General features: G+C 37.7%; 1 long non-coding RNA gene across 1 annotated transcript; it reads right to left on the reverse strand.

Moving 5' to 3' along the window:
* Positions 1 to 18,967: 18,967 nt before the first annotated feature.
* On the reverse strand, positions 18,968 to 20,095 carry LOC149204343 (uncharacterized). The gene is made up of 3 exons (XR_016251764.1): positions 19,738 to 20,095; positions 19,512 to 19,621; positions 18,968 to 19,414 (listed from the first exon to the last, which is right to left on the reverse strand). It is a non-coding gene; the product is annotated as an uncharacterized LOC149204343 (long non-coding RNA).
* Between the last annotated feature and the right edge of the window lie 2,839 nt (positions 20,096 to 22,934).

The following is a 22,934-nucleotide window of genomic DNA, read 5'->3' on the forward strand; positions in this document are numbered from 1 at the left end:
TTGGTGTACGAAACATGGGGTGCTTGCTTCAGCCCATATAACACTCACTTGAGTCAGTACACATGAAACTCACGGTCAAAGGTCTCAAAACCTTCAGGCTACTCAGTATACACCTCTTCCTCAATCTTGGGATTAAGGAAGGTTTTCTTTACATCCATCTGATGTATCTTCCAACCCATCTGCGTTGACAGTGCCAATATGGATCTGATCTATGAGTACCTTGCAATAGGAGCAAAGGTCTCATAATAGTCAATCCCCTTTACCTGTGAAAAGCCTAGGGCCACAAATCTAGCCTTATGCATGTCCACACTACCATCTGCTGCTTGATTTACCTTGTAAAGCCATCGGGAGCTCACCACTGACTTGTCCTCTAGTCTTGGGACCACATCCCAAATACTGTTACAAACAATGGAGTCATACTCCTCAACCATGGCATCAACCCAAATTGGTTGTTGCACTGCCTCCTCAAAGGAAGATGGATCTGTCTCAACACATCTACTCATAATAGACATGTATCCAGTGTACCTCTCAAGTGACCTCCTCTTCCTACCCTGATGTGTGGGTGCTCCCACATTCTCCCGTGCATCATGTAATAATCTGTTAGCCTCTTTGGTGCACTTTCTACAATCTCTAGAAGACTATGTCTAAGTGGATGTCTCCACTCTCGGATCCTCTACATATGGCTGCTCCACATCAATGTGAGGCTCCTCATCCTTAGGAGCTAAAACCTCCTCAACTGCATGTAGCTGAAGCTCCCTATCAAGGGAACATCGCATGGCCTTCTCCTCATCGAATCTAATATCCTTGCGAACCACTGTCATCTTGCTAGTCGAAATGTACACCTGATAATTATGAGGTGTATCGGCGTACCCCACAAATATCCCCAACTCTGCTATCGGCTTAAGCTTCTTCCGTCATCTTTCGTCACATGGAAATAATATGCAGATGACTCAAAATTCCTGAAGTGACCAACATCTGGTCTCTTCCCTGAGAAAGCCTCCTTTGGTGTACTCATCCCAAGAATCCGATGCAGGCTTCTATTTTGCAAATAAACAACTGTACTTCATGCCTCATCCCACAAGTGTAGTGGTAGGCCTTGATCATGCAACATTTCTCGTGCTTCCCCTACAATGCTTATGTTCTTCCTTTCAGCCACCCCATTCTGTTGTGGGTTATGGGGTGTCGTCAACTCCCGTTTAATACCTTCTATCACACATAAGTTCTTAAACTCATTTAAGACATATTCACCACCGTTATGAATCCTTAGAGCTTTAACCTTCTTGCTAGACTCTTTCTCAACCAATGCTTTAAATTCACAAAATTTTGCAAAAGTTTGATCTTTCTTCTGCATGAAAAAGATCCAGCATTTACGAGAAAAATCGTCAACAAATATAACATAACACCTGTGTTTGGCCAACTGAGAATGGTCCACACACATCTGAATGGACTCACTCTAGAATCACCTGTGCTCGATTGTCTCTGTAGTGAAAGGAAGATTTGGTGAATTTTCCCAAAGTACACCCTTTGCATGTATCAACTTTCTATAGCATACCTTTGGGAAGATCGATAGAAATCTATTGCATGATTTTCAAAGCCCAATGATGCAAGTGACCCAACCACCTGTGCCACAACTCACCAATGTCTCGACTCTGCACCTTCTCTGCTTTCGTGCTCAAATAAGCACAATTTTCTACCTCCAACTTGTAGAGATTCTTCATCCTAATATGTATATTCTTTACATGTCCCATAGCTAAGTGACAAAGGAACACCTTCCCTTCAATAAAGATCACATCATAGCCTCTATCCTCCAGCATGGCAATGGATACCAAGTTCTTATTCAACTCGGGAACATACACAACATCTCTCAAGGTGAGAGGAGTATCTGGCTCCCTCTAAAAATTAACCGTACCCAATCCAGTAGCACTATACCTCCTATCGTCACCCATCTCAATATTCATTTGGAGATCCTTCTCGTCCAGGTCACTAAAGAGCTCCTTGTTGCTAGTCATGTGGAATGAAGCTCCATTGTCTATATACCATACACTACCCATCATTGATGATGCCATGCATGTAATGAGGTTAAATTCCAATTTGAATGTGAGGCATGAGCCTCACCTGCCGCTCCTCCTGAGGACTTATTCTTGGACTTCTTGAGTGGACAATTTGTAGAAAAGTGTCCCAACTCATGACAATGAAAGCACTTGAATTTCGACATGTCCTTCTTCTTGCCTCCATGACAAGAATCTGATTTGGAATCAGACACCTTCCCCTTCCCTTTCTTGGCCTTACCAACTAAGGCACAATTTTCCTCATCATCAATCTTTAATGAAGATATGTCTCTGGTGCTCCTCCTGATCTCTTCTTGCATCAAATCCGACCACAGTCGTTCCTAATCTTGAAAATTCTCCCTCCCATTGGAAGAGTCCTGATAACTATGCCAACTCTTGGGGAGTCCTAGAAGAGTTAGGCTCACCATATCATCCTCGAAAACAGTAATTCCAGCACTTCCAAGCTCATCTCGACAATGAGTGAACTTGGTTAAGTATTTTTGAATAGTGTCACCCTTCTACATCTTGATCTTTCGAAGTTTGTCCTTCAGTGCCAATTTTCTATGGTCATTTCTATTCTGAAACAAATTGGTCAATGTCTTCCACATTGAGAATGGAGTTTCCTTTCCATGGACACTCGAGTCAATGTGGTCTCAAACTCCCTCAAGAATAATTTGCCTCGCCTTCGCCAAACACTTCTTCCATTCGACCAGATCTTTAGCATTTGTTGTTGGTGGCTTAGGGATATCATGATCAATGAATTCCTTGAGGCCATTGTATTCAAGCATTGCTTCCATCTTGTCCTTCCATGCAATGTAATTTGAGTTTCCTTCTAAGGCATATTCAAGTCTCCAAATAGTAGAAAGCCATTTGTCGATCCTGAAGTATGAATTGCAAGTTCAAATTTCCCTTGTAACCTCAAGCTTGAAATCTCCTCTATTATATTGTCTTCAGCTCTAATACCATGTAGATTTTCCTGTAGATTCAGCAACTCATGTAATGTACTAAAACACAAGACAAGAATCTACTCCACTTCTTAACAACGGAAACCAATAGATTAATCAAAAAAATAATCAACACGAGGAAGATAATCAATTTCACATAACACAATATGTTTCTATAGGAAAATCCACTACTCAAAACCCTGACTATCTATATTACATTAATAAGAAATCAAAGATGAGAATACAATTCTTGTTCTCACAAGAACAATCCCAACACAAATATAATTAACTCTCTGCTCACAAGCATGCTCTAGCCAACACTTAGCCAATTTCTATTGCCTTCCAAGTCCCTATTTCCTTACACAATTCCTGAGGGGATCAACCCATATTTAATTGGGATATCCTTCCTCCAATACTATGCAATCCAAACTTGAAATACATAACTAATTGCATGCATGATCTATACAACTCGGAAAATCATACAACTGATAGTACACTGTCCTGCACTGTAAACTCAACTGGGTCTTTCTCTGAACTGACATGTATGAATTTCTCTTGTGTAAATCTCCAGTTAGCTGGAGTATCACTGAGGATGCACCAGTGCACCAACTCACTACTAGACCTCTACTAGTTCCTCCAACAGTTAGAACTAGTTTAACTGACCATAACTCAATCAAACTGAGTTATCTAAATACAACTCTAATAAACTCATCTTGGACCCCTAAAATTTAGGGAGAACATATACATGAGTACAGAAAGACTTCCATCTCAAAATTCCTAATCTGATTAAGTTAATTAAACTTAATTAAATATTTACAAGTTTCTATGAGAATATAATTAGATTTTAATTCTTAATTTAATTCAAGGACAAATTAAACTGTAATTTGTTGTTGTCATTTATCAACAAATTTCTGGCTATAAGTGCCCATAAATTTTTCACATAATTTCGATATGTAAACCAATCAAAATCCTTTAAATTTAAAAAGAGGTACATGTAAATATTTTGCAGGGAAAAGAAAAAAACCATTTTCTTTTAATTGTATTTTTGGCTTATCTCCTTATATGTTTACTCAACTTTCAAGTGTAGATACTCATTGGATGCCAAATTAAATTCTGCATCCAACGAGTACCCATTATGCATATTTTTTAGAGGACCCACATTAATAAAAATTGTAGATAAATTAAAAAAATGTGTTCAACGCACTTTTTTAATGTATCTACATTTTTTACAAATGTGTGTCTTTTCAAAAGTATGCATAGTTGGTACTCGTTGGATGTAGAACTTAATTCCGTATAATGGGTACTCGTTGGATGTAGAACTTAATTTCGCATCCAACGGGTATCTACACTTGAAATTTGAGTAAAAATATAAGGAGATAATAAAAAAGTACAATGAAAAAGGAAGTTTTCTTCTTTTCCCTCCAAAATTCATAACTCTTATTTTATTATTCTAACTATTATTTTAATAGTTTTCTTTAGGAGGTCACTTTTAAGCTGAAATTTCCTCTAATGCCATAGTTCCTTCTAGAGCATACTCGAGCCTGAGTCCGGTGCAATTCATCTTCTCAGTCCTGGAGAAAACCTGCAACACTGATCTTGTAATTCGAACCTCCTGCACAAACTTTGAATTATCTTCTCTTCTATTGTGATTCTTGCTCTGATACCATGTAGAAATTCCTTGTAGATTCAAACTGCTTATGTAATTTGCTAAAACAAAAGACTTGAATATACTATTCTCATCAGTGAAAACAATTAATCGATCAAGAAATCACAATATAAACATGAGACAAGATTCAATCACATATGCTCATAGATTTATCTAAGAGGAAAGCAACTGCTCAAGACCCCTTCCTATCTTTATTACATTAGTCAGAAAATAAAGAAGAAATACAATGCTTGTTCAAGCATGAACAATCTCCACACAAGTATAATCTATCTCACTGCCTCAAAAGCTGACTCTGGCCAATACTTAGCCAATTATGTTGCCTGCCAAGCTCATATTTACTTGCATTGTTTCCTTGGGAATTAGCCCCCTATTAATTAGGGAAATTCCCAATTAGAATTATGTAATCCCTATAGGCCCTTCTATGTTTGCATGCACCATGTGTACAACTCAAAAAATTATACAATTGATAGTACACTTCTCTTGAACTCCAATATCAATTGGGTAACTCTAATTTCATGCATGCATGAGTTAATTATGGTTGATTTATCAGTTAACTAGTTGAACACTAAAGTTGCACCCCACTGCTAGAACTCGTACTAGTTCCTCCAACAGTTGGGATTAGTTTAACTGACTTTAACATAGTTTAATTGAATTAAAATTATTACAACTGAAATTAAACTCAACCTAGGCTCCTAAAATTTAGGAACCACTCTACATAACTCAAGTTAGGCCCTCAACTCGAATTAACTGAGCCAACAAAGTGAAATTAACTTAGTTAACACATTCTTATTGTCTTGTGATGTGGAATTACAATTTTCTCCTGATTTAATTCAAGGGAAAATTAAATCAAGATTTTCTTGTTGCCATTTTCAACAATCTTTTTCATCTATAGTATGCACTAAACAAAGATATGACCACAAAACCCATGGTTGAGGAAGATCACAAACTCGTAGCTCACAAGATACTCTAAGACAATCAAACACGCAAACACCCACTCTGTTACCATGTTAAAATCACTCACAAAATTTGAAACATATTTAAAATAGATGTGACCATCCCCTTCTAAGTCATATGATACACATTAATACAATTTCCCTTACCCTTAGTTTTCATCTTTCAACAAGTCTCTTAAACTTCTCATGACTATTGACCTCCACTTGAGGCTTTTTCACCTTCATCTCAAGTGAATAAGCCAAATTCACATAACACCAAACACCAAAAGTTGATGTTATAATAGTTTAATAGGCTCATCATCATCATCATCACCAAAGACCAAAAGCTGATGTTAAAATAGTTTAATAGGATCATCATCATCATCAAACTAAATTTAATAGCCAAAAAAATAATTATAATAGTTTAATAGGCTCATCATCATCATCATCAAACACCAAAAGTTGATGTTATAATAGTTTAATAGGCTCATTATCATCATCATCATTAGTTGATGTTATAATAGTTTAATAGGATCATCATCATCATCATCAAACTAAATTTAATAGCCAAAAAAATAATTATAATAGTTTAATAGGTTCATCATCATCATCATCATCATCAAACACCAAAAGTTGATGTTATAATAGTAGTTCGTCGTCGTCGTCGTCGTCGTCGTCGTCGTCGTCGTCGTTAGTTTAATAGGTTCATCATCATCATCAAACACCAAAAGTTGATGTTATAATAGTAGTTCGTCGTCGTCGTCGTCGTCGTCGTCGTCGTCCTCGTCCTCGTCCTCGTCCTCGTCCTCGTCGTCCTCGTCCTCGTCCTCGTCCTCGTCCTCGTCCTCGTCCTCGTCCTCGTCCTCGTCCTCGTCCTCGTCCTCGTCGTCGTCGTCGTCGTCGTCGTCGTCGTCGTCGTCGTCGTCGTCGTCATCATCATCATCATCATCATCATCATCATCATCATCATCATCATCATCATCATCATCATCATCATCATCATCATCATCATCATCATCATCATCATCATCATCATCATCATCATCATCATCATCATCATCATCATCATCATCATCATCATCATCATCATCATCATCATCATCATCATCATCATCATCATCATCATCATCATCATCATCATCATCATCATCATCATCATCATCATCATCATCATCATCATCATCATCATCATCATCATCATCATCATCATCATCATCATCATCATCATCATCATCATCATCATCATCATCAAACTAAATTTAATAACTAAAAAAATAATTATAATATACTCTGTCATATATAATAATAACACAAATAATACTACTCCACAACTAAACACTATTATTTCAAAAAGCAATATAATTTATATACAACTAATCCACTCTACTAAACACTATTATTTCAAAAAGTAATTATAATATATTCTGCATATCCTGGGTATATAATATACCTTGTGATAATATACCTTGTGATAAATAATACCAAGCATAATACAATTAATTAAAACATTGGATAATAAATTACATTACAACTTTCCCATTTTCAAGGTTTAATTTTATTGGCTTTGATAAATGTAATTAAAACATTGGATAATAAATTACATTACAACTTTCCCATTTTCAAGGTTTAATTTTATTGGCTTGATAAATGTAACATTAACCCGTGCACCACCCAAGAGATTCTGCCAAAAAAATAACAGACTTCTTAGGATTGACTTGATTTTATGATTAGCTTGTGCCAAACTTATATTGGCTAACTCGTAAAACTTTGATAAATACCTTAAAAAGACATCACGTAAAACTTTGATAAATACCTTAAAAAACATCAGATAAATGCTTTAAGAAACATCCAATATTCATTTTAAAATCTCTGTGATTGATGACTCACTGTCATTATCATTATTGTCATTATCATTATTGCTGTTCGTAATTATTAGTCATAATTATTTTTTTAAATTTAACTGACTGCCACTATAAGCCTAGGCTAGGTGCAACAACCTGCAAGCCGCATAGAATAGCAATTAACTTATGCCTCAACAAGAGCCGAGATGTCCACTCGGAGTCGCCTACTGTTCTAGTCAAGACACAACAGACCATATACTCAATAAAATTTGAACCTCCATCTAATGGGTTTCACTCAGCAACACTTCTGTATTTAGTCATAATTATCAAAACTATAGACTACACATGCATATTTACAAAACATTGTTTTGGAGGGTAGTATAATTATTTTAGAGTAGTTAAAAGGATGGTAGGTTTAATATCCTAACCTGTAAAGCTCGTGTATTTACGATGAAATATTATTATATTTTTAACTGTTTCATTAAGTGAAGAAGTGAATGGCCAAACAAGAAGACATTACATACGATTTCCAATACTTTTACTATAACACGAGGGACTGAGAAACATAACCCGAATGATTGTGGGTCAGATCTTGGTGGAACATTTATTCTACAATATATACAACTGTGTTGAATCCGATTTTGCGGACAGATATATGCTTGGACGCAATAGTGATTAATGCATTTTGAATTGGTGGTGCAAATAAAAGCGAAGGATTGACCGTAGGCACCTGCTCCTCACCACACAAAGTGAGGCCAGACAAGTAACGACGTCTTTTTGGTTAAAAAGAATAGATAATTCTCGTGGTATTACTTAAAAAAGAATACACTGTTAGTTGCTTAGTTATGGTGAAAAGAGATAATTATTATGATATATTTATTGTAAAATAAATATGTGTATGCTTGCATAAAAGTGTAGCTAATTGTGATAGGCTTCCTTGAAAAAAATATGCAAAGAATAGATTTTAAGCTAGATGTCTTGAAAATAATATATGATTATTTTTATTAGTTTCTTGCAAACAACATGTGGTTATATGCACATAGATAATCATTATTTTATTAATTTTCTTGAAAAGAACATGTGTTAAATTATATACACATAAACAATAGTTATTATGTTAGCTTTTTTTAGAACAAGAGTATGTATTTGTATGCATGAAAAGAATATTATTACGATAGATTTTTTTTGGAAAGTTTACGTATTTGCATGTAAGAATAATAGTTATTGTGTTAGCTTTCTGGTGGTGGAAAAGAATCAGTAGCTTTATGCATCAATAATAACTATTGTGTTAGCTTTCTTTTGGAAAGTTTATGTATTTGCATGTAGGAATAATAGCTATAGTGTTAGCTTCCTTTGGAAAAATAATATATGTTTACATGTATCAAGATAATATTTGTTAATATATTTTGGGAAAAAGAATATGAATTCACATGCACAAAGATTATAGTTAATGTGCTAGTCTCCTTTAAAATACAACTAGTTGTTCTTTTGGAAAATAATGTGTTTTGTGCAAAGAAATAATAGTTAGTGTGGTGTTTATATGGGGAAAGATTTCCCTCTTCTTGTACGAAGAGATGGTGATACCCATGGAGGTTCTTTAAAATATTACCGTGTTCTTGTAGGTAAAAGTAGAATGTCATTGTTCACTTTCTTATGATACATGTGAAGTAGGGATGAGTGAACATGCCTTGGTAATCTTTATGTATTTTACCTTATGCATATGAGATATGGATGGACTGACATGTAACATAATCATACATGTGTAAAGATAAACAAACATGTTGTAGTAATTATATACTTTTAATTATTGCATGTGCACTGTTAATAAAGAGACATGCCTCAATATTGTGTATGTGTTTTGATTATGTACTTGAAAAGATGCTTGAAGCATAGCTAGTAAAATATTTATTATTTGGATATCAGAGTTTGTTGACAATGGTAATTGCAAAAAAGGATTGTAAGTCATGTGAATGATAAATTATATTTAACATTATGGAAGGCAAAGAACTAGTGGTCCATGCTGATTGAAGAAATGCCAACTGTGGGATAATCCACTAATGGAAACAACTAGGCCACAAAGACATAATGTTCGAGGATTTGTGGGTAAATGATATCATGATTAATGTGATAGCTTTTAGTTGGTAATGTTGTATTTAAGATGATATTTTCTTTGTAATATTTTATGAAAATGGTCAAGGGATGAACTCCCTTACAACCATTGGGTGAGGGGTGAACACCCTCATGAGACGTTTTAAAAATTAAATGTTTGTTGGTTTTTCCCTACGGGGTTTCCATGGTATATTAATGTTCAGTGATGTGTTTATCTATGTTAGGGTCCAACCCTAACCCCTTTATTTATGTAATAGGGTCGAGTAATAGTTATAGTTAGTCAAAGAGTCAATAAATCCCGTATTAATAATTGTAAGTGGTTGACCCACATTTAAGAAAGGGACCACAGTTAGTTGCAAACAGACCATGGTATTAGATAGGTGGTATTGAGAGAACCATGGTACTGACCCATGGTATTGCATGTATGAATCCTATATAAAGGATAGAGACTTCCCATTGAGGAGCGTCGTGTCTTATTTTGTAATCAAATTCTGCTTTGCTGGAGGTTTCCCCCTCGAAGAGGCAAGTGAACATTGCTTTCATCTCTGAATAATAAAATACTTGTTGTTTTTCTCATTTTGTTATGTGTTCTGGGTTGTATTTTTGCGCATATTTGGTATTCTGGAATCTTCTCGCAGGTCAAGAGCATAATAAGTGGTATCAGAGAGCTTTCGAGGGCCAGTGGTATCTCCATTTTTGGCAAAAAAAAAATTAGACTAGAGACGTGTTTCGACATCTTTAAACCACGGGATCTGTCATTGAGCGCATAAACCAGCAGATTTGGGGAGGCATGCACGCAGGAAATACAAGAGGTGGTCACACTTTTTGGACTCCCTTGTAACACCTATGGGTACTCCTTCGAGTAGTACCGCATTAGACAGAACCGAACACGGATTGTCTTCCACGTACCCTCTGGGTATATCGGAAGTCCCCTGGGCTCACCTGAAACCTCACCTTAAATAAACTGTCAGCCATCTTGCTGCTATAGTACACCGAGAACAGCACTCGGGAAGATTACTCACGTGTACGATAGGGTAGTCGGGTAGTACGACTAAGGATACGATTGATCCTACTTAGTTAGTTCCCTGAAAGATTGGGCCGAGTACTATTGTTGGACCCTTATGTATATTGCGATCTATAGCACCTGACACTCCTTAAAACCAATGTTCCCTTTACTCTATGAAGATCGCCCATTATCTTATTTGCCATATCAGATCTAGCAATTGGGGTTTTGTCGCCGCTGCAACAATCAGATCCACCGGTTGAGGTTCTACCACCACAATACCATTCAGATCTAGCAGCTGGGGTTCTATCACCGCCACAGTCCAACTCACATTCAACAGTTGGGGTTTTTGCAGGCAGATTTGACCATTTGTGCAGTGAGGCTTGTGGCTTCTATACCCTGGGGCGATTCTCGCAGGACATTGGGCACGATTAAGTTTTCCGGAAATTATCCACTGCAGTATTGATAAGCGGGGAGTAAAACTCCATTTGAAGTAAAAAAAAAGTCAAAAAAAAGTCTGAGGCCTTCCCGGGACACTTATAAGAGACTTAGCCCATAAGAATTAGGACGACGAGCTGATCTCCGTGGTACCATTCACTTTTCAGCTTCAATTTTCGGGCGACCTCAAATTTTTTCAAAGTGACGACAAGTGACCAAGACCTGTGTATGGTAGAAACTAGAGCTCAAGCCATGGCGACGGAGAAGGTTGAGAGCCTTGAAAAACAGTTGGCTTCTTTCCAAAACCTAGCGGACCAGATGCAGAAATTCATGGATACTTTCAAAGTGAGCACGTTGGGGTTGCATCCAGAGGCACATGGTTTTAATGAAGACCTTGAAGGAGAATCTAGCCATCATATTCACTTCCATGTAAATCACCAACATTCCCACCCTCAGCCACCCAAGCTGGACATGTATAAATTTGATGGCTCTAGTCCGATAGTATGGGTAGCACAAATGGAACAATAATTCATTTTGAATGATATCCAAGACGATCCAACTAAACTACATGTGGGAGCCTTTTACTTGGACCAAGAGAGATGGAAATGGTGGTAGTCGCATCAGAAATGCTATCTCGGAAACTAAATTGGCAGGTGTTCTCAAAATCTCTTTGTGATTGCTTCGATAGAGATCTAATTTTTTGGGCCGTCTTACTAAACTCTGATAAACAGGCACATTAAAAGAATACATTGCAGCCTTTGAGACATTATCCATCCGCACAGAAGGTCCGGGAGATGAATTCTACTTGGAATGTTTTATAAGTGGTCTCAAAGAAGCCATCCAAGCACATATCTCAATGCACCACCCACCTACATGGATAAATGCTTGCAACAAGGCTATCAAAGTGGAACGTGCTTTAGCTGCCCAGTCTCCTCATCCAAATTTCATAGCCAAGGGATGCCCCACCCAGGGTCAGGGCCCTACCCAAACACTTAAGGTTCAAAAGGTGTCTCCAGCAGAAATGGCTGAAAGAAGAAAACAAGGATTGTGCTACTATTGCGATGACAAATACTCCCTAGGGCATAAATGCAAGGAACCCAAATTCTTTCAAATTGATGTTACTGATCACAGCTCATCTGAGGAAGCCCCACCCCTTGAGGGACCAGAGGATGAAGTTGAGGAAACCCAGCAGGACAATGAACTCCCAGCTACGCTAAAGGAACCAATTATCTTGCTACATGCTTTGGCGGGCATTTCTGCGCCTCAAACTCTCAAAATCAAAGGCTTTATTAAACATTTCCCTATAATAGTATTGATTGATAGTGGCAGCACTCATAACTTTATCCATCAGCGAGTCGCCAAAGCTGTTCATTATTTTGTCAAGGCAGTCTCTAATTTCCAGGTCTAGATTGTTGATGAGGGGACAATGAAATGTGAAGGTTGTTGTGAAAATATCAAACTTCATATGGGAGACTACCACCTCAAGACCCACATGTTTGCAATTAACATGGGTGGTTGTGACATTGGGGGCTGAATGGCTTCGCACACTAGGCCCAATCACCATGGATTTCCAGGAGTTATATATGAGCTTTAAGCAAAATGACCACATGCATACCCTGCATGGACTCCAGGCAGGTGCTTCTTCTATCGTCAGCTCACATCGCATGGAAAAGTTGTTGAGAAAGGGCCATCATGGAGTTATTGCGCAGTTTAATGCCATCCAGGCCATCGAGCCCACTACTCTTCATATTCGTCCTGACATGCAATAGGTCTTGAATTGACACCAGTAGGTATTTGACAAACCTAAAGAGCTTCCACCCTCTAGAGGGGAACATGATCATAGCATCTCTTTGTGTAGAAATTTTACTTGTAGAACAAACCGATATATGCAATGTCCTAAAGCATAATACTTGTTTTACTTCTACAAAACATTAAGCGGAAGCATAATCGAATTCATGAGCAACATCAAGTAGAAACATGCATAACTGATCAAGAGAAATAATCAAATAACACAAGATATATCCAGGGGAAAGCACCAGCATAAAACCCCAACCATGTATTATCAATCAAGTGGAAATCCTCTTCACAATACAAAAAGAATTAGCTCTCAAGCTATTCAGTTCTCAATGAACTATGAAGATATGAAGATATGTATCATGAACCAACCAAGCCCTGTTTATATAGGCTTTACCTATGGCCCTTACATAGTTTTCTTAGGAAATAATAGCAAAAGCATATGCTATTAATTCCAAACATACCAAATTAACCAATGGTCCAACTACGCAATCCTTGAGGATTCTAGTTCCTCAACCATGAAAAAACTACTTGCTAGAAATAGTCAAGCATCTGATAGTACACTGTCCCACATCTGATCTCAACTGGGTCTTTGACAGAACTGACATGCAACAGTTATCCATGAGTGAATCCTCAGTTATCTAAAATAATAGTTGTCACATGCATGCAAGCATTAACAAACTATATTTTATTATTTTAACAACTTGTTAAAATAATCTAACTGGACTTGACTAGTTAGAACTAAGTCAACTAATTCTCTCATTATAGAACTCATACTTATTCCCTCAATCAGTGGAGGAAATTAAGGATAAATTCCTCAATCAGTGGGACAACTCATGTGCATGCTCACAAAGACTTCAAATTTGAATTTCCTTAACTAATTAACTCAACTGAATTAATTAATTAATATTTCCAACTGCTGTTAAGACCAAAATTAATTTTACTTCCTATAGATAGACTAGGGACTACTATAAATAGGAAGGGACCCATAAATGCTATTTTTAGAACTTTCTATTTTTAGTAGTTTCACCTCTCACCCAATGTGACCAATGACCTCACTGACCAAACTGCTATTTTTAGACATGCTATTTTTAGCACATTCTAAATTTAACATTTCTTGTTGCACATTTTTTAACATTTTGGTCCCAGGGGCACAGCCGCCGAATATGTGGCCATATCGATATCCTTTCACCCAAAAGAATGAAATTGAAAAAATCATCAAGGAACTCATTGAAGCCGGTGTCATTCGTCCTAACATCAACCCTTATTCATCACCAGTGGTCATGGTGCTCAAGAAATATGAGGAATGGTGCATGTGTCTAGACTTCAGGGCCCTCAACAATCTCACGGTCAAAGACAAATTCCCCATCCCAGTTGTTCATGATTTGTTGGATGAACTACATGGTGGTCAATTCTTTACTAAGCTAGATCTTCACTCTGGCTATCACCAAATATGCATGAAAGAAGTAGACATTCCCAAGACTGCTTTTCGAACTCATGAAGGGCATTATGAATTCTTGGTCATGCCATTTGGTCTCTGTAATTCCCCATCCACTTTTCAAAGCCTCATGAATCACCTGTTGAAACCATATCTCCAAAAAATTTGTCCTCGATTTCTTTGATGACATTCTCATCTATAGCCTCACCTGGGAGAAACATCTTTAACATGCAGACCTGCTCTTACAACTGCTCCGGAATCATAAATTATTTGTCAAATTGTCCAAGTGCTCTTTTGGCATGGAAGAAGTCGAGTATTTGGGCCACATTGTGGGTTGTGAAGGTGTCCGGGTGGATCCCAAAAAGATATAGGCAATGAAATATTGGCCCCGACCAAAAACCTTGAAGAGATTGAGGGGATTCTTGGGTCTCACCAACTACTATCGCAAATTTGTTTGCAATTATGGTCGCATTGCTAGACCCTCACTAACCTTCTCAAGAAAAATTCATTCCTATGGACTAACGCAGCACAACAGGTGTTTATGGCTCTCAAACAGGCCATGTGTTCCACTCCCATATTGGCATTACCATACTTCAACAAATATTTTGTGATTGAATGTGATGCTTCAGGTACTGGTATTGGTGTTGTCTTAATGCAGGAAGGTTGACCCTTAGCTTTCACCAGCCAACAACTAAGTGGGAAACATTTGGGACAATCTAACTATGATAAGGAGATGATGGCTATGTTACATGTAGTAGATACTTGGTGACCATAGTTATCGGGGTGGCGTTTCCAAATCCACACAGACCATCAAAGCCTCAAATATTTTTTGGAGCAACGTCTATCCTCGCCCCAACAAAATAAATGGCTGGCCAAAATGCTGGGATATGATTATGAGATAATTTACAATAAAGGGCGTGACAATGTGGTCGCAAATGCTTTATCATGCCAATTTGAGGATGAAAGCACCATGCTAGCAATCTCTCTTCCCATACCAGATTGGATTGAAGAAGCATGCAAGGAATGGTTTTCACATCCCTCTCTCTCCCAACTCATTAATAACTTGAGAAAAGATCCTAATTCCTTAATTGGCTACTCTTGGAAGGATGAGATTCTTCGCTACAAGGATAGAGTAGTTATATCGCCGACATCCACCCTCAAAATGCGCATTTTGGCAAAGTTGCACTCATCTCCCACTACAAGCCATGTAGGCTTTCAGAAGACTTATGCTCGCACTCGTCGTTCTTTATTTTGGACATGCATGAAAACTGACATTCTTACCTTTGTAGCTGAATGTGATGTGTGTCAATGCCACAAAGGAGAAACAGTCAAGTCACCAGGCACCTTACAACCATTGCCCATACCTGCCTCAATCTGGACGGATGTTTCTATGGATTTCATTACTAGTCTTCCGAAGTCAAGCAACAAGTCAATCATCATGGTGGTTGTGGACAAACTTTCTAAATATGCTCATTTTTGCACTCTACCCCACCCATTTACCCCCACTTTGGTGGCTCAAGCTTTCATGGACCAGATCTTCAAACTGCATGGCATGCCCACTTCCATTGTGTATGATTGTGACCTGAATTTCACTGGTAACTTTTGGCAATAACTTTTCAAGCTACAAGGCACCCAACTCCAACTAAGTACTTTCTATCATCCCCAAACTGATGGTCAAACTGAAGCAGTCAACAAATGTTTGGAGGCATACCTAAGGTGCTTCACTTCAAAAAAGCAACATCATCGGGTACATTGGCTACCTCTAGCTGAATGGTGGTATAAGACTAACTATCATGCAGCCACCAAGATGACTCCGTATGAAGCAGTGTATGGTCAACTCCCACCTTCAACTACTTCTTATATCCCTAGATGCTCTAAGGTGCAAGCAATGGATCAACTCCTATAGAACCATGCAACAATGCTAGCCTGTCTCAAAGATAAAATCCATCAAGCTCAGAATCGCATGAAGCAACACACAGACCAATGTCATTCAGAGCACACATTTCAAGAAGGGGATCAGGTATTCCTGAGGCTGCAACCATATAAGCAAACATCACTTAAAGAAAACAACTGCCAAAAATTAGCTCCAAAATTCTACGGACCTTATCAAATACTTCAGCGCATTGGAGTAGTAGCCTACAAGCTAGCCTTGCCACCAACTTCAAAAATCCATCCAGTCTTCCATGTATCATGCCTCAAGAAAGTGGTGGGGAACAATTGCAGAATTCAAACCAGTCTACCTGAATTGGATGAAGAAGGTTCACTCTGGCTCCAACCTAAATAGGTCCTCGATACGTGAGAATGACATCTACATGGCCGCATGATCAAGGAAGTCCTCGTCAAGTGGAAAGACACCTCTCCAGAAGATGCGACCTGGGAACCAACCACTATTCTTCAGCAGTTTCCGCAGCTTCAGCCTTGAGGACAAGGCTGCTTTTTATGGGGAAGGGCATATTAGGGTCCATGGTATTTTGGAATCTTCTCGCAGGTCAAGAGCATAACAGTCTATTGCGCCATTCTAATGATGTTGCTTCATTACATAAAATTGACACTTACATCACCAAACATGTGATTAACTAGCTCAATCCATAAACCTTTATCGATGATAGTTTGAAAATATTTGTATGAGATGATTTTTCCTAAATAAGAAGATATTTTGGAAACTCAAATCAATGGAAATCACAATTTTATCTAATTATGATCAATGTAATCTTAAATATATAAATATATAATGTACGAAAGAGGAGAGAGGGAATGTAATGTGCAATTTATATTCTGATCATTAATAGACTTTTCATTTAATTAAGGATGTCGTTGAATCTTGAATATCAATGCTTAATTGTTTGATTTAGCTTATGAATGTTTTCCTTTGAAGTAATGTAATATCTCTCCTCTCCTAGGAACAATTAGTAATTTTACTAGTTATGGTTGGAATTTTTGGTTGACTGTTAAAAATCAGACTTTGTTGAGATAATAATGTATATACATGTTTATTGGTAAATAAATAAGGAAATTTGAAATACTTGAAAGATTGAACACATATAGAAGAGATTCTGGATAAGATGAGTTTCCATGATAAGGATTCTAGAAAGAATTCGGGGTAAACTTAATGGATGGGAGATAAAGATCCATTAAGAACTTATCTAGAGATAAATGATAAGTTGAAAATAACATAAAGCATCATTAAGGATAAAAAAACAAGCTTTTGGGCTAAAAAGGAAAAATCCTCATAAAGAGGGACGCCCACATGGAAAGAAGGCATACAATGCCTATTGTAGGGATCAATGAGGTTGTTGATCTCTTGGAAAGGAAATGAAACTTTGCACGGGGGTGGACTGAAGGAGAACAATTCTATGGCTGGGAGGTTAACAATGCTCGATCTAGAAGTGTTTGTTGTCTATAAATTTTCTGGTTAGGCTATGATTTACACTACTATTGATAATTACAGTTTCTTATGGTTGTATAATAATTATTTGTTCCTAGATTAATACTTGAATGTAATGTGATGATAGTTTAAATGTTGAACGCTTATGATGTAAGACAAGTACAATAGTTCTCTGTTAAGTCGGTTAGAGTGTGGTGTTAAGATCTAGAATATACGGAGCATATTATATTCAGTGATGATGAAAAATGTGTAGTTACCGAATTGTATATTTAAATTATGTACAAAAGAAACGAGTAGCATATGCACTATCTTCTGAATAAAGAGAAAACACAAGAAACATTAAATAGTAAGAACTACATGATGGACAAAAAGGCATAGTAGAGAATTAGAACATTTATAACAACTTTAGATCTTTGTTACTCCTTTTTCTTGTAAATACCGACTATGAGTATATACTCTGAAAAGGCGTTATTAGGACAAATAGAGGTAAACCTTAAAGAAGTAATGCAAGAACAACCCCCTGTTCGAGGAAGAATAAAGTAAAAATACTCCATCACCAAACTAATTCAAGTTCAGGGGTAGACCCTACAATGGTAATGTTAGTTTTTCGAAATTCTATAAGAGTAAAATAAGCAGAATGATAACCTGCAAGGAAAACATAGGTATTGGGCCGAGACATTGATGAAAAGAGAGGGGCAACCCTCTCACTTCACAGATTCTCAGATAGGATTTTGTAGAGGGTTCTTCCCTATTAATAATATACATTGGTGCTTATTGGCCTCTAACAAGTACATAAATACCTCATAATTAGCAGAAATCATGAGGTCGAACTAAAACCATGCACACAACATATTTTTGGGTAGTTACCAAGTATACCTTTGTATCAAAAAATAAAAATAAAATTAAAATCAAGTGTTCTACTAGCACGCGTGAGAATGAAACAGGTAGTGACCTACAGAAACTACCATAATTATATATATAAACCAATATTACTCTGTAGAAAAAAGTGAAGAAATTTCACACAATTACTATGCATAAGAGAACATAAGTATCCGGGAAAAAAAAAAAACAAAAAAAAAACATCATAACTCAACCATGATATTTCTACATAGAAATTAAAATTTGTATATTAAGCCATGGCAGTCTGGAGCATGTCTGCAAGGTACAGGAGCACATCAAAGGCATAAGAAAACTACTAAATCCAATGACCTTGTATGAAAATTCAAAAACCACGTATTAAACTTTCATAGACCATATACATATTCCCTGGTTCACTAAACAGAGTTTGCAACAATTTAGTTGAGCAATAGAAATTACATTGAATACTATGAGACCACATGAACCATTGTAAAGAAAAAAAATAGTGTTTTATATATTACGGAACAAACACAGCAAGCCTAGACCATCAAATCCATATAAGGTCTCACACCATCAAAGTTTTCACAGTGAAGTAGAAATCCAATAAGAAACAACGAGGAGAAGCAAAGGTGCTCTTGTGAACTAGCATCACCTAGAAACACTGGTATAGAAGCTAACCGAACTAGAAAAAAAGAGACCATGAAAGTGAAGTGTTAGGAAGACGATTGTAGCCAAAAATGAAGACCTCAAACCGAATCTGAGGGTTTTGGGTACTTGCGAACAATAGACACCAACAACAACAAAAACATGCGTCAAGAGCAAAATTTTTCCTAGAAAAGTAGAAATCCAAGGAACAAAATTAGATGACAGAGTAAACCCTAACAAAAACAGAGCAATTATAGTATCAATAACCTGAAGAGTTCCGGGAGAATGATGAGGGGAAATTTGTGGCAAACATCTGCACAAATGGAGACCAAAAGAACACATATTAGCAGGAGTTCAATCTAATTTCCATAAATCTAGTCATAAAACCCCAGAGGAACGAGGTAAGTTACCTGTGACTCGTGGATGTGTGGACAAAGCCTTCATTGCCAGCTTAGACAAAGTATTTGGCCGTAGGAATAAGAGAGTAACCTTGTAGGCAAAGGATAAGTACAACTTGCATCTTTGTCATAGAGTCAATTGAACCATTAGCTAGAGACATATTAGTAGGAAAAACGTTAAAAATAAATCAGCATGTGAAAACCCTCAAATGGAAAGTAAACCACAAACCCAATTTACCTTAAGCCATTCACTCGATTTGAAACTAGGCTTCCATAAGAGAGTATGGGTCAAGAAAACGATGGAAACCCCCTACAAAGCTGCACATGAAAGAAATTGTATGCTTCTAGAACAAGAAAACTGGGATAACACTTTCTTTACAGAGCAGACAACTAGCACACTAAACTGGGGGGGCGCAATGGAAGGTGGAGCGACTCCTACATGCCACATATGAAGCATTGCGGGTGACAAGAGAAGGGATCTTCTCACCTGAGGGTGCAAACTAGACATGTAGGTCCAAACCCCCTTCAGAGCGCAGCGCAGTAACAATGAAACTATAAATGGCGTGAGAGGAACTTCACTAAGGGTTTTAGGATGGTCTAATGAACCCGCAGCGTTATATCTCAGTCCCACGATCGTGACTGTCAAGCATGACTCCATCCAGGTTAAATGAACCCTAGGTCACCTCACTAGCCACGTGAACCACATGAGGTGGCAGAGCTGTATTGGTAGATTCACCAGCGCATGCGCTCAACCCTTATGGCTATGGAAACTCAGAGTTTAAATAAAAACATACATTAATCATTTTCCACCACCTAGATTATGTGGTCACACCTTAGTAGTTTACAAATAATAAGTTCAAATTTGAATAATGTCAACTATAAGGTAGGGCATAATATTATGCTAACCCCCAAGTCAAATATTAGTGTCCAACATGACATTGAACTCCTTGGTGATAAATCTTGAATGACTCTAAATAATGGTGCTTATACATGTAAACCTAATAATGAAGGTCATATAGAATGCATGTAGATAATGGAAACTTGGCGACAAATAATTCATGGAACTACATATGTATACATGAGATTTTTTTTTTTTTTTTGTGAGTGCGGAAGGAGGTCTGGCAAATGGTATTAGAGCCCATGTTCTCCACTGGGCCTTAACATACCACCATAACATAAAAATATGCATATATGAAATTTGTAGTAAAGTAATAGATGTTTCCATGTGTTATGTGAATACTTGGTTGATTAAGCTTAACTAAGCTGAAATATAAATTCAGTAAGATGATTGAGGAAGGATCTGCAGGAGATCAGTTGTATGTGGAACTGGGGGAAGGGGCCACCCTCACTACAAACCCATTCATGGAGGTCATACATACTTTACAATCAGAATTGGCACATTTAAGGGACATTAACGAATGGTTGCTATGCGCCAGCGAGGAACAAGAAAGAATGATTAGAACTTCAACAGAAAAGTCAAGTTAGAAAATAGTGGAACTAGAGATAATGAAAGGAGAAGAGTTGGAGCCTGAAAAATCTGAGTGTGAAGGGGAATAAAATAAGACCTATCTCTGGAAGTCTAAGCCAAAAAGGAAGCCATAAATCCAAGGATAATTCTAGAAGATCAAGCCCCCAACTTTTGATGGGGAAAAGGAAGAGGACGCAAAGGCCTGATTATTAAATATGACTAAATATTTTCGAGTTTACGACTATGAAAGAAACCTGAAAGCTATATTAGTCGTATATCATCTACAAGGCAAAGCTTCCTTGTGGTGAGAAGAGGCAAAGAATGTATAGTGAATGGAGGAGAAGACAGTATTGGGGGACAAATTATGTAAACATTTCAAAAATCACTATTTGAGTGAGCGATACTATGATGACCGTGCCAAAGAGTTTCACGAGCTAAGGTTAGGATAGCTCACTATAGATGAGTTTGTATGAAAATTTACTAGCTTTCTTGTTGTAAATAATACTGAGAGGGGGGGTGAATCAGTATTATCAAATTCTTTTCAATATACCTTCCAGTTTTATACTTTAATTTATTCTTCAGATATTGATCATTGATTTGTATGTCAGTGCCATATAATAATGTACAAGAACAAGAAAAATAGATAGGCACACCAAAGAACACCAGATATAAGGTGGAAACCCAATGTGGGTGAAAACCACCTGCTGCAATATGTCTCTATCTTCTTTAAATTAGAAACTTCTTTTACAAGGATTTTGTAATGGTGTAGTCCTTTACTAGTACGCAGGCTGCAACCTGCAGAGAGCTACAACTCTCGCTCGTTTTCCAGTCTCTCCTGGAAGGGTGCTACAACCCCCTTTGCTCTTTTACTTCTTTAAGGACCACGTTTCATTAATTTTCAAACTGGATCCAAGAAGATCAAATAATCATCAAGTACATGAAAATCACCCAATCTCCTTATACAATCAACCAATGAATCACCCAACTTCTCAGAATGTTGTAAACAGAAAAGTACTACCAGAAATCTAAACCCAGAACTCTGCAGCAATAGATAAAAAACATCCAACAAATGTTTCAAGATAGGCCTGCAACTTCACCAATAGTGGTCTGCGAATACCCGCAGCTCTTCTGTGTCTAAACTGCGCAGATCCGCACTCTGTCGGTCTACTGCTCTGCGTATCTCCGCACCACTCGTTCTGTTGCCCTGCGTTCCTCTGCTCAGTTCTGCACCTGCACTGTCTGTCCGATAGCGTACCCCCGTAACTTGTTCTTCTGTTTCCTGCGAACCTCTGCACTGTGTCTTCTTCTGCACTGCGTACCTCACACTGCGCCTTTTGCTGCGCTGCGTACCCCCGCACTGCGCCTTCTCCTGTGCTGTGTACCCCCGCACTCACGCTGTAGATCGCATGCAAACATATTATTAGGGCCAAATTAACAGTCTTCTAATGTGCCACAGACAATCAGATCCACAGATCTGATCATGCGCCCAAGAGATCACGACTTATCAATAGATTCGCCTTAAGTTTTCTCCTTTATTTAGATCTAGCTTTTAAAACCAATCACCCAAAATTTTAGATCTTAAGATATTCAAATTTCACAAGTGACTAGCCAAGTGATCTATTTTCCTTTTTATAGGCAAGCCCTTATTCAAACCATGGGACAAAACCATCGAAAACCAATACAAGGGATCCAAACAGGGGTTCAAATAATTTAGATCCTATACCACAGGCCAAAACCATAGGATCATGAACGACGGGCTAAATACCAAGGGCCAAACATAAGAAACCCCATGTGAGCGCGCTTTTCTGCATTGGAATGAGTGAACTGGGGGGCCGCACCTTATGAACGGATAACCTGCGGGTATGTCCACACTTCCTGGACAGAGAACCTGCGGGTCCACACCTTTTGAACGATGCACCTGCGAACCTCTTATTTTCATCATTTTGAGAGCCTGAAATAGAGATTTG

Source organism: Pinus tabuliformis, chromosome 1_2 (genome assembly GCF_031772625.1).
Source record: "Pinus tabuliformis cultivar Carrire ecotype Pingquan chromosome 1_2, CPIR1, whole genome shotgun sequence".
Taxonomy (NCBI): domain Eukaryota; kingdom Viridiplantae; phylum Streptophyta; class Pinopsida; order Pinales; family Pinaceae; genus Pinus; species Pinus tabuliformis.